This window comes from Condylostylus longicornis, unplaced genomic scaffold (genome assembly GCF_029603195.1).
Source record: "Condylostylus longicornis isolate FDR11 unplaced genomic scaffold, ASM2960319v2 ptg000004l, whole genome shotgun sequence".
Classification (NCBI taxonomy): Eukaryota; Metazoa; Arthropoda; class Insecta; order Diptera; family Dolichopodidae; genus Condylostylus; species Condylostylus longicornis.
In genome coordinates, this window is record NW_026577973.1 from 21,105,146 (window position 1) to 21,121,726 (window position 16,581).

The 16,581-nt window shown below is 23.4% G+C and overlaps 1 protein-coding gene and 1 pseudogene across 1 annotated transcript in view; one reads left to right on the forward strand and one right to left on the reverse strand.

Moving 5' to 3' along the window:
* Window positions 1-838: 838 nt before the first annotated feature.
* On the reverse strand, window positions 839-1,374 carry LOC129614127 (flavin reductase (NADPH)-like; annotated as a pseudogene).
* A 5,701-nt stretch (window positions 1,375-7,075) lies between these two features.
* Window positions 7,076-16,581, forward strand: part of LOC129608185 (rho GTPase-activating protein conundrum) — a 65,972-nt gene continuing 56,466 nt past the window's right edge. The window contains exon 1 of the mRNA XM_055519547.1: window positions 7,076-7,170. The gene's annotated coding sequence lies outside the window, so the exon portion shown is untranslated. The remainder of the gene's footprint in view (window positions 7,171-16,581) is intronic.

A 16,581-nucleotide genomic window follows, 5' to 3' on the forward strand; every position in this document is an offset into this window, starting at 1 on the left:
TGCCGTTAGGAGATAAAATTGATGATCTATATACACTTCTACAAATACTTCAGTATTTCTATAAAAATTGTTACGTATTCAATCTGTTTGAAAATTGAACGACATAAACTGCATTCAAACATAAATCGAAGAAAGTTCAAAATAAAAATACCATATAACAAGAACGTTTGATGATAATCATAATTGTTTGATTGATCATGACTTATTTAGATCTATATACACTTCTACAAATACTTGAATAGATGTACAAAAAAAACGATCAAAAACGCTTTCAATTATTATCAAACGCAAATCAAACGTAAACATAAATGACAAAATTATCAAATCTCCAAATCAAACATTTCTTTCATGCCCAGTCATATATTTTTACGATAACGAAAATGTCATATATAATATTACTTAATGCGATTCTAGTGGTATATACTTATGTAAAGCTCAATTGTAAAATAAAAATGATTACTTACAATACAAACACTTCAAATTATGTTTACCCATTATTATAATTGTTCATATTTACATATGTATGTATAAACATAACGACACCCATTTATGTTAAAGTTTAAAAATTCACTTGCTTCACTAGGCCCCGAAAATTAAATTTTGCGTGGAAGTTAACAAAGTAGTTGAAAAGGTTCATAACTATTAACACAGGTATGTGTTTCACATGTAACTAATGTGAAATTTGATAAAATAACAGAAACATGTATGTATGTATTCCAAAACTTGCTTTAATTAACGACCCATTAATGTCCTTCCATTAAACAGATTACCAAACAAAATTTATCAAAAACTTTATTTTCAAAATTGATTATTTTAATATTTTAAGCAAATACAAAAATTATGCTGTTTTGGCTATAACCCAAACTTTTCCATAGCGTTCTGGTTGATCAAGACTATCCACTATAAATTTAGCAAGATTGACCTTTGGAACTGTACGACCTGGTGATTTGTTTTCAGTAATTTCAAGTTCTGTATATATGAGGAGAGAGTTCAAGGTTCATGAGATATATGAGGAGGTAATATGGCCGCAAAGTCTAAACCAGAGTTTTTAGTAATTTCAAGAATTTTCTTATGCTCGTTATTAATGTATTCAAATTGTTTTGGAACTTTGTACTCCCAAAAAAGAAATGAAGACATTATTACTGAAAATTTCTTTAGGTTTAATGTTTTCATTGCCTCAACAACATTTTGAGTTCCGGTTGACATTTCCGTAGTTGGCTCCAAATTATTTCGGGTTCCTAAAATAACGCACACTCCTTCAACACCATTAAGCAAATTTTTAACGTTATCCAATTTTGTAGCATCCCCTTCCACAAGTTCTATTTCTTGTTTTGTTTTAAATGCCTCTGGCACGGTACTTAAGTTCCTGTACATTAAACGAACTTTAAATCCTAATATAAAATATGAAGCGCTTATAATTATTTCTATAGGAGTTAACTGAAAATTTTTTAGTGAGTTAGTTTCAACCTTTTTTGACAGAATAGTCACAACACAGCAATTTTATTCATTTTTCGTTATTCCAGATTATTGAATTTAAGTTAGACATTCTAAATGACAAAAAACAGGCTTTCTTCTTCGCTTATGTATTTTTAAATTCTGACTGAGTTGCTGACCACCGCATTGGTCCTGCTTTTACAGTAACAATGAATTTATTTCTGTTTGATCATTTGAGAACTAATACGTAATACATGCTAAAATAAAGTAAGCGGATTTACAAATATTTTTTAATTATAATAATTAAAAAGCAACAAAATACTGCACAAAACTACTGAAAATATTCATGTACATAAATGTATGCGAATGATTTTGTTATGTGTTAACAAATAAAAAATGTTTTTCTGCTTTAATAAGTAATGCTAAATTTAACAAAATTCTAGTTTACATGGCAATCCTCAATTGAATGTAAATTAGTGTGCCAGCCATACCAATAACTGGTATGAAATATACTCAACTTAATTAAAAAAAAAACTTAAATTTGAGTAAAATTTTTATATGTACATATGAATGTGTTAATATAGCAATAATTAAAATATACACAAGTAAAGAATCGAGATTTCGGTTATAAATTTTATGAGCATTTTTGATTAGGCCAAAGATTTTAAAAATCAGATTGTAAAGTAATTTTACATAAAAGTAGTTATGAGCATAATAATATGATTAAAATAAATTAATGTACTCGTATGCATGTATGTGCAAAAGTGTGAGTAGATTTGTTGGATATTGTGTTGTTGTGTTGGAAAATAAAGGCACGTATATATGTATGCACTTATGTCATGTAAATATCATTTTTATTTCTATCGACTTTAATCTGATCCTTAAAATATTTTTTATTTTTTTTAATTATATAGGTATTATACACATATGTATGCACATATTTAAAATTAAATTAATGTAGTAATGCAAGTAAGCAAAGAAACTTTGTAGTAGTTTTAATGCACATTTATGCAATAAATACGAATATACCTAATTGTATATTGGTTATGCTATCGTTATTGGGCCCCCTTTCATAAAGATAAATATCGGATCCTGTTCCCACCATTTAAGCAAATTATATTAAAGTACAAAGTATAGGAAATCTATATTCATCATGACTATATAAATCATGACTCAACTTCTTTGCTATGATCACCATACATACTTATACACACATTAATTTGTATCGTAATTATTAAACTTTCTCATTAAATTATGTTCAATTTGTTTAATAACGATTTTCTCAACAAGGTGCCACAGAATCTATGAATTTCTATCTTCATTGTAGCAATAATTGTGGCTTTGTTATCTAGACACCAAGCGCTTTACAATGCTACTATTAAAATATCGCCATACATATAAGAGTTTACGGCTATATTTGAGAAATTTTTAAAATCATCTAGCCCTAGCTTAATACTGTTTATAAAACAGAAAAGGACTGGTATAACGAATTTGTATTATCGGATTTTCAAATTAGAATAATAGTTAAGTCTTAGACTTAGATAGACAAGAAATTTAGTTTTGCAACCGTTTGATTGCTTATTTGTATTCCATAGGTACACACATGCAACCATTTGAATGATCACATGCAAGTAAGCAATCAAACAGTGTCTAATTGTCGCTTAGATTTGTGCGCAACCATTTTACAATCAAGCCAGAGCCCTTACTCTAATTTTATTCTGTATGAGAAAATTTAAAGTGCATAATGTATGTAATCGAATCAAACTTGTAATTGAATTTGTCAATTTTTTTTTCTAAATTAAACCATTTTGCTAAATTTTCATGTAATTAAAAATTATTAAAGACATTAATTCTAGTATGTATGTACATACATATGTGTATAAACAATAACTATAGATTATGTTCATGCACAGCATATATACACTTACATATTATTAAGTGTGTACATAAATATACATACATATAATATACAACTTCATATACATAGGGTCCGTTCGTTGCTTAATATTAGAATAACTTGAGTTTTGGCTAGAGTAGAGAAATACAATATACAGAACTAGTCCAAATCACTTTCGATCATTCATACAAATGTATATATTATTATATATTATATGGATATGTATACTTGCAAACAAACTGCATTAGAGTTTAAGTACGGAAAAATTAATTTTCCTACAAATACGAATATACTTTAAATATTTTTATTTTCATTTACGTTGTTATCACAAAACTTGCTTCTTTTATATAATAAATAATTTTCAAATAATATGATTTTTAAAGCAATTTAAAAAAAAACAAAATTCACTCAAAAATTAAATAAAGAATGGTTAATTTTCTAATAAATGTTAAAAAAAAACTCACTCATAATCCACACACAAATTCAAAGAGTAAGTTTTCGCTTTTATGTTCATATAAAATATAATCTTTTCCATTTTCATATTATTTTTACGTACATTATAATATTATTGTGTTATATGTATATGTAATAAACTGGTATATCTTATTATAATTTTTATATTACATTTGTATAAAAATAATTTGAACACACATTAACAGTACGTGAAAATATTAATTTCTGGCGCAATTTTATTTATCTTATAATAAAGTGATAATAAAATATAAAAATGAATTTGTATGTATGCGGAATAAAAATAAAGATTTGTTTTTGTATGTAATTGAAAGTTTAAGTTAAACAATTAATGTTACTAGCCAGTGCGGCCAGTATATTTTTTTTTTCAACACACCTGTGGAATAACTTGAAATTCCACCTGAATACCTTGAACAACTTTTCATATGATTGTTTCTTGTTTATAATTTTTTTTTATCATATAAATGATCATTATTAATTACAAATAGAATGCACTATTAATTTAATTTAGTTTCGTCTGTCAATAATTTACTGTTCGTAATAGGTATATGGTTATATTATAATACACATCATATTATAAAATGTTAATACTACATGCATATATGTACATAATATATTGTTTTATTTTCAGAATCTTAGAAATGGATTATTAAACTGAAATAGAATAAATTTTATTCGAATTATTTCTTGATTTTTGATCTATTATTATTTTTATGATCGAATTATTTCTTAATTTTGATTATTAAAATCAAAAATTTTATAAGTTGAAGTCGCGATTGCCAATGTCCGCTGAGAATAGGATTTAAGTATCTGGTACAGAAAATTTAATTTTGAATATTTATTAGAATTAGGGGTTGCCCATTGTTTTTTTTTGTAAACAGAGTACCTATATTGCGTTTCTATAGACCTCATAAAAGAATGGGGAAATTGTTAAATAAAGAGAATACATTCAAATATTTACTTGGATTTATGAAAAGAAAAAAATTTATAAAATTAAATTTTTTAAGAAATGTTTTCAAAATAGAAAGCAGTTAAGTATTACTTTGATTAAAACAATTTGACGACAGTAAATAATAGAAATTCTATTTTCATCAGAGTTCTGTCAGATTTCTTAAAATTAAGCCTGCTGCAATTAATTTTTACGGGGGTTTTGAACAGTAATCAGCCGTTTTTAGTTAAATTGTGACGTTAGATCTGAGTTTCATCAAATAATTTTTAGTCTAACAACTAAAACAATGATAAGTAACTGAAAGACTGTCATCGGACTTTGTCGTAATAAATATACATTATAATTAGTTTTTGTATCTTTTCTTATATTGGCGTATATGTGATATTGCGTTATATTGTCGTATATACATTTTTAAATATTAAATTATTATTTATTTTATATTCTATTATCAATAAATTTTTAACAATATTCTTAGTACTTTTTATAACGTTTAATAAAAATATTATACAAGTTAATTCACTGAATGATTGCAAAATATGCTAAATAAGTCAAAAACTTAAAAATTCGAGGTAGTTAAAAAAGTGCTGATCAAAATGATTTCGAGTATATTTTTTTTCCATTTTATATATACATAAGTAGTTAATATACATAAAAATAATAAAAATGAGAAAAACAAAAAAAAAAAAACAACAGTAGAAATAAAACAGAAAAAAAAGGAAAAAAAAATACTAGATTAAGCATTTTTTTTATGTTAACATGCGCATGTGTGTGTAAAATTTCAATTTCTACTTTTGTAAGTTTTAAGCAGAGGATTGTCAGCCAGTCAGCAGAGTTTCAGTTTCTTATAAGTTTTGATTCATTTTCGATGTCTTGCTAAAGAAAATTTTTATTTATTTAAATATTTTTTTTTCTCTTTTTATTTTTATATGATATTTTTTTTTTGTTGTGTTGCGATACAACATCCAAGAATACAAATAAGATTTTTTTTTTTAAATAAATTTAATATTTTTTTTTTTAATTTTTTGATAACATTAACAAAAGTTTCGAATATTTTTATATTGCAATTTTTATAATATAAAATAAGTGAATAATTATATAAAATGTTTACTTATACAATTGATTTTAAAACAAATGAAATTTATTAAATTTAATATTGTAAAGCAACAAAAAAAAAGAATATGTAATACATACATACATCCATATTATTGAAATTGAATAAAAAATTAAAAAGTGATTTTTCTTTAATGAAAATTTTATTTAATAAAATATAATAATTACATATAAAGTAATATAAAAGTGCAATAAAATTATAATAAATTAATAAATTAAAATTTGTGAGTAAACACACACAAATATATATTAATAACATACATATTTATAGGCTTAAAAAGGTATATATATATGTAATAATATATTATATATATTTGGTATAAAATAAATGGAGAAAAAATTATGGAAAGTGAAAAATAGCCATATATAATATGTATGTACCTATATATGTATATAGTACGTATTCGTGCCTATAGTAAATGTACTTAATACATGTGTATTCACTAACTACTTACATAGGTTTTAAAATTAATATTGTGAATGAATAGATTAACAATTTGAATTTTCATTTCTTGATTTTCGTTTTTCTATTTTCTTCTTGTTTTTTTTTTTTTTTACATTATAAAAGTAAGAGACTTAATAATTTTGGCTACCAAATATTAGGTATTCGAATTCAAAACAAAATTTATGTATTTAAGTGACCACATACATTACAAATATACTTACATATAATATGTTTAAATTATATTCACAAAATTTTTGGAAAATATACATATTTAATTAATATTTTAATTATATATATATATATATACATAAATGTATAAAAAATCAATAAAAAAAAATTCAATGAATATTCAATAAAAAAAAAAAATTTAAAAACAAATTATAAAAGTATTTGTATCTACATTTATTATGTGTGTATGTGAATGTGCCTAAGATATTTCGAAATTTGGAAATAAAAAATTTATCTTTTTACACACAAACTGAGCTATTTACTAATATTTAAAATATATCCATACATACATTCATACAAATTTTTACCTTTATTTATTTTTTTATTGGAATTTGGAAATAAAAATCAAGTTAAAAAAAATAAAATTAATACGAAACTATTATAATTTTATATACATAGCTATTAACACACAAACATACATAAATACAATATTCATTTGTTTTTGTTATTTTTAATTTTCATTTTTATTTCTATATACATATTTATTATATATGTATGTACATATGTATATGTGCTTCTGATAGAAATGTTTATTCATATAATATTATACACTATAATAATATATTAGAAAATAATATAGGAATGTTTATTGTGTAGATTTGTGTTTGATCAATTGATTAAAGCATTGGAAAAAATGTAAGTTGATTATTTATTTAAATTTTTGTTTATTAAGATTTTTTTATGCTTTTCTGTTTAATAAAAAAAAAAAATAAAAATATTTTTTTGTTATTTTATAAATTTTTTAAATATGAATATTTTTTTCTAAATATTTTTATATTAAACACATTGATATTTAGCCTGTGATTGCGTGATTAAAAAATTTTATTAGGCTCTCTACTCTAGCCCTACGAGATACATAGTTAATTTTCCATTAATGTTATATATAAGTAACTGTGTGTGTATGCTTGCATTTTTAAATGCATACTAGGTACCATACATACATATTTAGATTAGGTATAATAAAATTTCTTTTTCGAAATTTTTCCGTACATAATGCATTACATATAGATTCAAAATGAGCAGCTTATTATTATACATTCTTATATTTTAGCATAATTTATACATAAAGTATACATAATCATATGTAGGTATGTCAATTTTGATTTTAAAATGTAAAAGTAGCTAATACAAAACGAAATTCGAATATATTGTAAATTTTTTGTTTTCATATGTCATGCATACATTTTTTATTACTTCCCTTTATTTATTAAAAATAATATATACTTATGTATGTACATACATAGGTACATAAGTATATGATACGTATCAGAATTTTATTTACAGGCTTTCTTTTATTTTAGAAGATATATTTAACGCTCCTATTCCCTTAATACTCCTTAATATTCGAATTTGTAATTTAAATTTTATTCTCGTATGAAAGATTTTCGACACAGAAAAGCTATTTCTACTATTTACATATGAAGCTTTAAAAGTTAGTTTAATAAAATATTTATTTAATTTATATTATCAAAATTCACATTTTCTATAGGTAAATTTAATTCTATTCTAATTAACACAAAACATTGCACAGTTTCCATTTTAAGTGCGCATGAAAATTCAGCTTTGCAGAAAAGTATTCTTAAATTTAAATTCTACTTATACCTAAGTATAGTTTAAAAAATTCTGATTGGATACACTTAAATTATTATTATTTATTGTGTAGTATAATTATTGTTATTGTGTAGTACATTTTTATTAATAATATAGGTAATATTAATATAATATTAATTAGGTAATATTAATATAATATATATTTACAAATGCTACATGCGCACAGATTCCTTGGTGATATACTAATTTTAAAAAAACAGCATGTCCTAATCAAGGAATAGAATGCCTTGTAATAAAATCATACCAAAATAGAAAAATTCGATGCAGTTCTCTTAAAATTTTTAAATCATTTCCTAATTTTAATTCAGTTAAACCTCGCTAAAAGCATTTTTTATACCAAAATTAAAGTAAATTTTCGGACTTTAAGCGAAGAATTATTGTATATGATAAGAATTATAAATTTATCTTTATACTATGCCTGCTTATTTTCAATTTTTTATATAAACAATTTCAATATCAATCGTTTACATAATATGAAAAAATTTTTAAAATAGTTTAACTGCGCCACATATTAATATAGCTGAAAAAAGAAACTTTTGTACCCCATACCTTCTATTCATATGCCTTTATAGAAACAGACTTAATTGTTAAGTATAAAATAAAACTCAGTTCATAAACCTTTTGTCATAAACACACTAAGTAATATTAAATTTAAATTATGTTTCATTTCAGCTTAAAATTTTAAATCTTATTTATGAATCTATATACATACATAAGTATAATGAAAGAATCATTTTGTTATACTTCCATACATATACCGACATTTTTTTTCGAATTTCCACAAAACCATAGTAATTTAAAAAATGCCATATGCTATAGGATAAGTGTTTCTTATCTAAATTTAAATCTGTGTGCCTCTTGTTTTATTGTACTGAACCCCGAACCAATATTATATTAACAAAGAAATACATTCTGAATTATGAATTAAATAAAAGGAATGTGTTAAAACAGGTACATTTTATGGCTTTCAATAATAAGATTATGAACAAAGTATGCGTAAATATGTACGTACACGTACTTATATTTACATACACTCACCTATACATGCCTTTCTTTTTATTATTTTAAATCGTACAGTGATAGTTGTTTTAATATGCATGATGAGAATCGTAAATTTTTGTAAACATTGGTATTTAAAAACTAAATTTTTATTAAATAAAAGACATAAGATCTTTAAAATTATAATTTGATTTTAGCTGCATTTCATTTTTATATTACCTACAACACTTACATTTAGGAAGTGAACCTTTAAGAACTGAACTTTTTCTGCGGTTATTTTAGTGATTGTTTATCTATGGTTGCCTTTGAATTAGAATTTGTCTAAGAAAGACATACATTTGTAAATATATGAAATTTGTCAGTTAAATCGTACGACGAGCGTCCAGAGAAAATCAAGTGCTCGAAACTTGATTTTTACTATAGACCGAATTTACTTATATTATTGCACATATTAAGTATATAGATAAATAACAAACCAATTTGTTGAAATTGAACACATATGTATTTCAACTTTTCTTTTTAAAACAATTTAAATAATAAATGTTTCGAGAATAAGTATCACAGTTCGAAATGTGAACTTTTATTATCAAAGCCGATATTGCATTTTTGACCATATCTAAGAAACTAATCTATATTCAAAGCTTGTTTGCTAATGAGGCTAACTGACGAAATTTTTAGGGAAATTTGATCGCAGAATATCTAAAAATTTATTAAGAGCATTTTAATTAATATGCCTAGAAATATATATTTATTTATATGCCTATATTAATTAAAATGTTACAACCTTTTGTTAGAATTTGAAACATTTTATAGGGCAATTTCATGTTATTTAGTGCTACTTTGCAGTCGATTATGTGTGGATGAAATAAGTTTTTGTGATTTAAAGAGATATCAAACAATGATTTAGATGAACTGTAATATAGCAATAATATAACGTTTGAGTTTCACTTAAGGATTGCACGACGTTCTACATAAATAAACCAACATTTTCAACTATAGCATTCAATAAAAAATTAAAAGGAGTCGTTGCACATATTTATTCCGATAGATGGCTTTATATTGCTTTATAGAAAGTAATTCTCAAATTCTTAACATTTTTATTTACTTACTTATTATTTTATATTTTTTTTTTACTTTTATATAAGTAACGAAATTTGCATGCTGAATAGCGTTCTATTTGAAAAAAGCGACCAATAATTTCGCTACTTTGACATATCTAATGTTTTGAAAACTAAATGTCATTTTAATGTTATTCGAATTTTTATTTTATGTAAGCATTTATTTTTTTTGTTTCTGGGGTAGTTAGTCAAAAATTAGTCAAGAACTAATTTTACTGTTTCCTGTTTTTCATTTGGTCACCGCATATAATGTTCATTTTAATTAAGCTATTATTTTTTTAAAATATGAGTGTAGTATAAGTACCTATGTACATATTATAAATATTAAAATATATAGGTATGTACATATTTAATAATGTAAATCTTATTATCTACATATTAAATAAATCTGATTTAAAGTACAATAGAATTAGCACAATAATTATGTTAAACAACGTATGTATGTATGTACATATGAATGTGTATATGCAGAAACCTTCCTACATTTTGTCATACTTAAGTATAAAAAAAATTAATTCTATTATGACCTTGAAAAATTTTAATTAAATTAATTTAGCGGTTGATATACGTAATGCTACTTACTTATGTACTTTTTTTTTACATAGGAAAATAAATTGCTTTTTTCTTCGTATTTTTTTGCACAGATTTAAATACAAAAAAAAATGATAAATAAAGTTTCTATTTTTCGTCATATTTAATTAAGGAACAAAAAAAAGCAGAAAATATTTTTTTGTTTTTTGCGATCTTGGGCCTTTTTATATTTCCTAATACGAGTAGGAAAATTTTATAAACTAGAAAAAAATGCCTGTTAAAGGAAATTGTACATACTTAGTTGCTGTTTCTTTTTATATAAGAAAATAAATTAATGTAATTTATTCAATGCAAGTAGGCTTTTTTTTTAAATATTCAATCATTATTTAATTGCATTTTTTACAAATTCAGTTCTAATTCTAATATAGATTCGATTGGGAAGCACAGTCTAATGTGTCGCATAAAATTAATCAATAAGTATATTCGATAATAAATTTAATTAAAATTTGGAAATTACTTATCAATATTGGAAAAATAAGATTAAAAAGAAATAAGTAAATATCCACTCTCAAAATATTGGTATGTATAATTGTATAATATGTATATTAATTGTGTTATAATAAAAGTGAACAATGTATGTAAGCACCTTTAGTAAATCCAATAGTGTTACATACTTATATTTACTTTTAGTTCAGCAGATCAGTAATTTTTTTGTACATACATAATAAAATCAATTTGTTTTGCCAATATACATATATATACGTATATATGTATGTTTATATGTACGTAAATATATATATTATATGTGATTATAGAATGATAGAATGATATTGGCCTTTAATTGGAAGTGATATACTTAGATTATGTCACTTAAATGTTTATTTGTATTGTATAAGTATGACAAAAAGATTATAGAAATATATTAATTAATTTTTTAAAGGTCACAAATCGCTTTAGGCTTTTAAAACAGTGTAATTTTCATAATTTAATAAAATAATAGAATTTCAGTGTCACAATTATTATACTCGTAATTTTAAACAATTTTTTAAAATTATTAAATATAAGTTTTATTTGCATATTATTATTTTTGACTAAGTACAGCAATATTGTTATATTTACCGGGTTAAAAAATGTTTCTATTAAATTTTAGTAAAATTTCAAAAAAAACAAGGTTATGATTGCAATAATTAAGTAATTGAATTATTTAGATTTGTAAATAATAAAAATATTTTGAATTGTTTGCTAATAATTCCACTGTTTGCAATTATTTCAAGCTAAATAAATTGGTTTTAAAATAGAAAATTAAGAGATCAAAAAAGCATATTAAAAATTTTTAACTTAACTCAAATTTTAAACGAAAAAGGTTTCATTTTTCCGGGCTAACAAAAATGTAATTTACATTAATATTTTTTTTTAAAAATTATTTCAATTTTTACAAATTAAATTGATTTGAAATTTTTAGAATTGCGAGAACACCAGTACTAGAGTTTTATTTCTATCTATGTTTGGATGTACTAATCAAAGGGTGTAGGGAAAATTAATTCTATTGGATATGAGTGTTTTAAAACAGCTTATAATTAGAAGTACTGCGATATTTTTTATAAAATTAAACTGTTCTAAATATTTTTAACTTTTTTAAAAATTTCAATTACTTATTTTACATTTTCAGTTAAGAATGTTATACCTAATTTTTTTTCTTTAAATTTCTGCATAAAGAATATTGCTGTAAAAGAAATGTAATCAAAAAGAAATTCTTTACAATCTTTGCTCTTAAATTTATTAAATGAATGTCGGATTTAGGTGGAGTCATAAATGGTTGTGTTTCCTTATATATCAACCTTTTTTTCCTTACAACTAATTAAAAAATTTGGAAAGCGATGTCACATAATCTGTGAAACTTTTGTTTTTTTTCTACTAAATGACATTTCAATAGAATATAAACAGGTCTTCGTATTAAATGAGCAAAACTGATATTTTTCAGAATCAACTTGATTCTGACGTATACTTAGGTTTGATAGATTCGAAACAAAAAATTTTACACATAATTTATGGTTTACTTTCTTTTATTTATTTAACGTTAACATTTTAAAAGTATATGCAAAAATTTTCTTAAAAATTTATACAAATATATTCCGATAAAACATATTATTGAAAAATACAATATATGTATTTCACTTTCCTATACAATAGTTACCTTAATTATAACATACCTAAGTAGATAAAAATTACGTAAGTATAAGTACAATTATCACTTCACAAAACTTTTTGATATTGTCGGACGTTGCACCAATAATTTATTGTAATGTACTTAGCTCAATGAATCAACGTTATGCTTACGTTAAAAACAATATTTTTGTTTTTCTTATTTAATAAATCGATTTTTATTATTTATATAATAATAAATTATAATTAATTTTCTAAAGATAAAACTAATTTTATTTATTAGTAATTAATTAAATTTTGTTATCATCAAGAAACTACGTAAAATGTTTATACTTCATGTTTGATATTTCAAATAAAGTTTTGTCCATTTTGTGTATTTTTCTAGTAAGTAAAAAAGTTTTGTTTCCATTGTTTAATCTTTGATTTTACCGTAGTTCAATTCAATCACCGCAGTTCAGATTCAATTTTATAGTTTGTGATTTCTTTGTCCAAAAATAAAATTATTTTGCCAATAAAATATATATGTAGGTGGATAGGCACTACATATGTATGTATATGTGTGTGTAGTGATTTCGGTTTGGTTTTCTTATATATTGATATACTTGCTAATTGTTACCGTAAGCAGTAAGTAATTATATGTATATTGTAACGTAAATTGATTTTGTGTCATTGTATTTGTAACATGCCACTATATTTGTCATTCTTTTAATGTACATATATATATTTAAAAAGACAATATTATAAACATTTTTTCTTGTTAATTTTGAAAAAAAATGGTAATTATTTATACTAATTTAAGCTTCATTTTGTCCATTTAAACTGAGCTGTTAAAAATATTCATACTTACCTGTAAATGAATATATTTGTGTGAATCTACATAAGTATCTTTATAGTATCTTTAACATCGTTAAATAGTCACCTAATTGCGAAAATATTAAAAAAAAAAACTAAAATATAGCTATTTAAATAAATAAGAGAGGTAAAATTACGTCGATTACTTGTTATGGCATTTTAAATGGTTAGACTATCCAATGGTGATTTCAACGAAATTCTCTTTTATTATATTTAAAATTTCTTTGAAATCTCAAATAAATCATTGAATTTAACTGAATTAAAATATAGTTATGTAGTTATATACATAAATAAAGAAAAAAATAAATTAAAATTATAAAATGAATGAATCATTGAACAAAAAAGAAAAAAGAAATACAAAAATTGGTTTTAAAAACATTTCAGTATACCTGAGCCGATTGAATTCGACAATCTCTACATTACGACAATCTGATTATAAAATCAAGACGTAATGAGCTATTTGAATAAAATTTTAACTTCCTTGTCAGTTTTTAATAATCTATAATTCGGCACTTATTTCGGCTTACAAATTTCCATGTACTTATCACAATTAATTTTTATGTATTTAAAATAATTTTTTTGAATTGTATGGCAGCTACACAAACCAGTTGTGTGAATTGACCGAATTAAAACAGCTGTCTGTTCTTGACCGAAAAGAAACCTTCAGAATTCTTTGTTGTTTGCTTCATTCATTTTTGAGTTATTGTACAAATGAATGAACGAACAGATGTTTCAATCAATGTAGAATTTTGCGTTGAGCAAGAATATATTAATATATTATTATTTTTATATTTCTAAAGACTCAAGTGGTGACAAACTCTATACTAAAGCTAATACATCATTTACTAAAGTGCAAGATATAATTGAATATATTAGCCCCAAAGCATAAAATGAAGACGGCATATTGATAGTTAAATATTAAGCTTATTTCCTTCGAAGTACGTCCTATCGTGATTATTTGTTCTTTTTGGCAAGTTACTGTCCGCCATTTAAAAATTTATTAATTATAGCATATCATTATTGAGTTCTTGTTGATGTTGTCCCCCATGAACTTCAAAAATATGTGCATTTCTAACTTAAAAATAAAGAATAACTTTTACATTTTTGCTTTATTTCCAGCTATAAGTATATAATTTTTTACTAATAAGTAAATATTTTCAGAAATATGAAATTTACAATTCGGTTTTCAATTTTAAGCTGAATAATATTTCTTTGTTTAGATCGAGTTTCTTTTATAACGCGAAGCGTATGATACTCATATGTATTGTAGGTTAAATATGAATTTTTGAAAATATTAATAGCTCAATATATAAAAGCTTTACTGTATGTATTCAATATTGATTATCAAATGATTCAAAAAATGTTGTACGAATACATTTATGTACTTAGGTTACATAAGTGATTCATATTTTAATTTTACATTTGATATACTTACCGGTATCTTAATTTTTTTTTAATTTGCTATGTAAAACGTATTCATATTACATACATACATATTTCAATAAAGTTGGGTCAAACCAATGGTTTGTATTGTAGCACTTTTCCCTTCAACAAGTGAAAATACTGCTTCTGAAATACGGTTTATGTATACCTATCACACTATTAAAATTATTTTCATTCATATACGGAACTATTTCTAGGATTGCATATATTTAGGATGATGCATACATGCAGTCTTTGAAATAAAGCAAAAATTAATAAGAAGTGGGTTTAACATAATGCTCGATTTTAAGGGGTAATTGTGTGAGTTAAGAAAAATAATTGTATTTTTTAATGTCATGGAATTTACCGTTAGCTTTTTGCGTTTATAGAAATTTGAAAAAGCTTGCGGTTTCGGAAATATAAGGCGTCAAAAATTCAAATTTTACAAATTTCAAGACACGATAACTTGAGAGAGGGTGGAGATTTTCTTCTAACGAAATGAAACATTTATTAGTGTCTATGGTTTCATTGCACTAAATAGTTAAAAAATGGCATTTTTAGGGTTTCGGGAGGGTATAACTTCTAAAGGGGGGGAGATAAATAAAAATTTTGTTTTACGAAAATAAGTTTCTAGTAAAAATCTATGCAAGTATTAAATTTCAGCTTTCTATCTTCAAGGGTGTAGAAGTTTTGTAAACAGACACACGGACAGACGGACTGACGGACGGACAGACGGACGGACAGAGTGAAACTAATAATCTAACTAGTTATAAGAGTATAAAAGTTCCCACCACAATATTTTTAAGTTTAGGAAAAAATGAACTGAAATAAAAATATTTTTCGAAATCTTAATAATAAAAATATTAGTTAGGTAATATTTATTATTATTACAAATTATAATGGTCATTCACAAATTTATACAGTCTGACCTATATGAAATTTATATTTTAAAAAATATGAAATTATTGTTAAAATTACTTAAAACATTTTTGTTAAAATCATTTTACAATTTTATTAATGTGATATAATCAGTGAGATGTTTTTAAAACGTAATAATGTTAGCAAATATTACGAACTATTAAGATATCATTGATTATGATTATACGCAATTGAAACTAATATTATTGATACTCTTAAATAATATTAAAACTATTTTTTCTTTCAAAAATGTTAAATAAATGAAATGAATGAAATTATTAAAGATTGCCTTGAGTAAATTGATTGGTTGCATTGTATTGAAAATTTTCGAAAATTATTTAATATTTATGGTATCCTATGAAATGATCGATATAAAATTAATGAATAATACTTTATATGGGGTGTCTACTTTCTAAATGCTACATATATACGA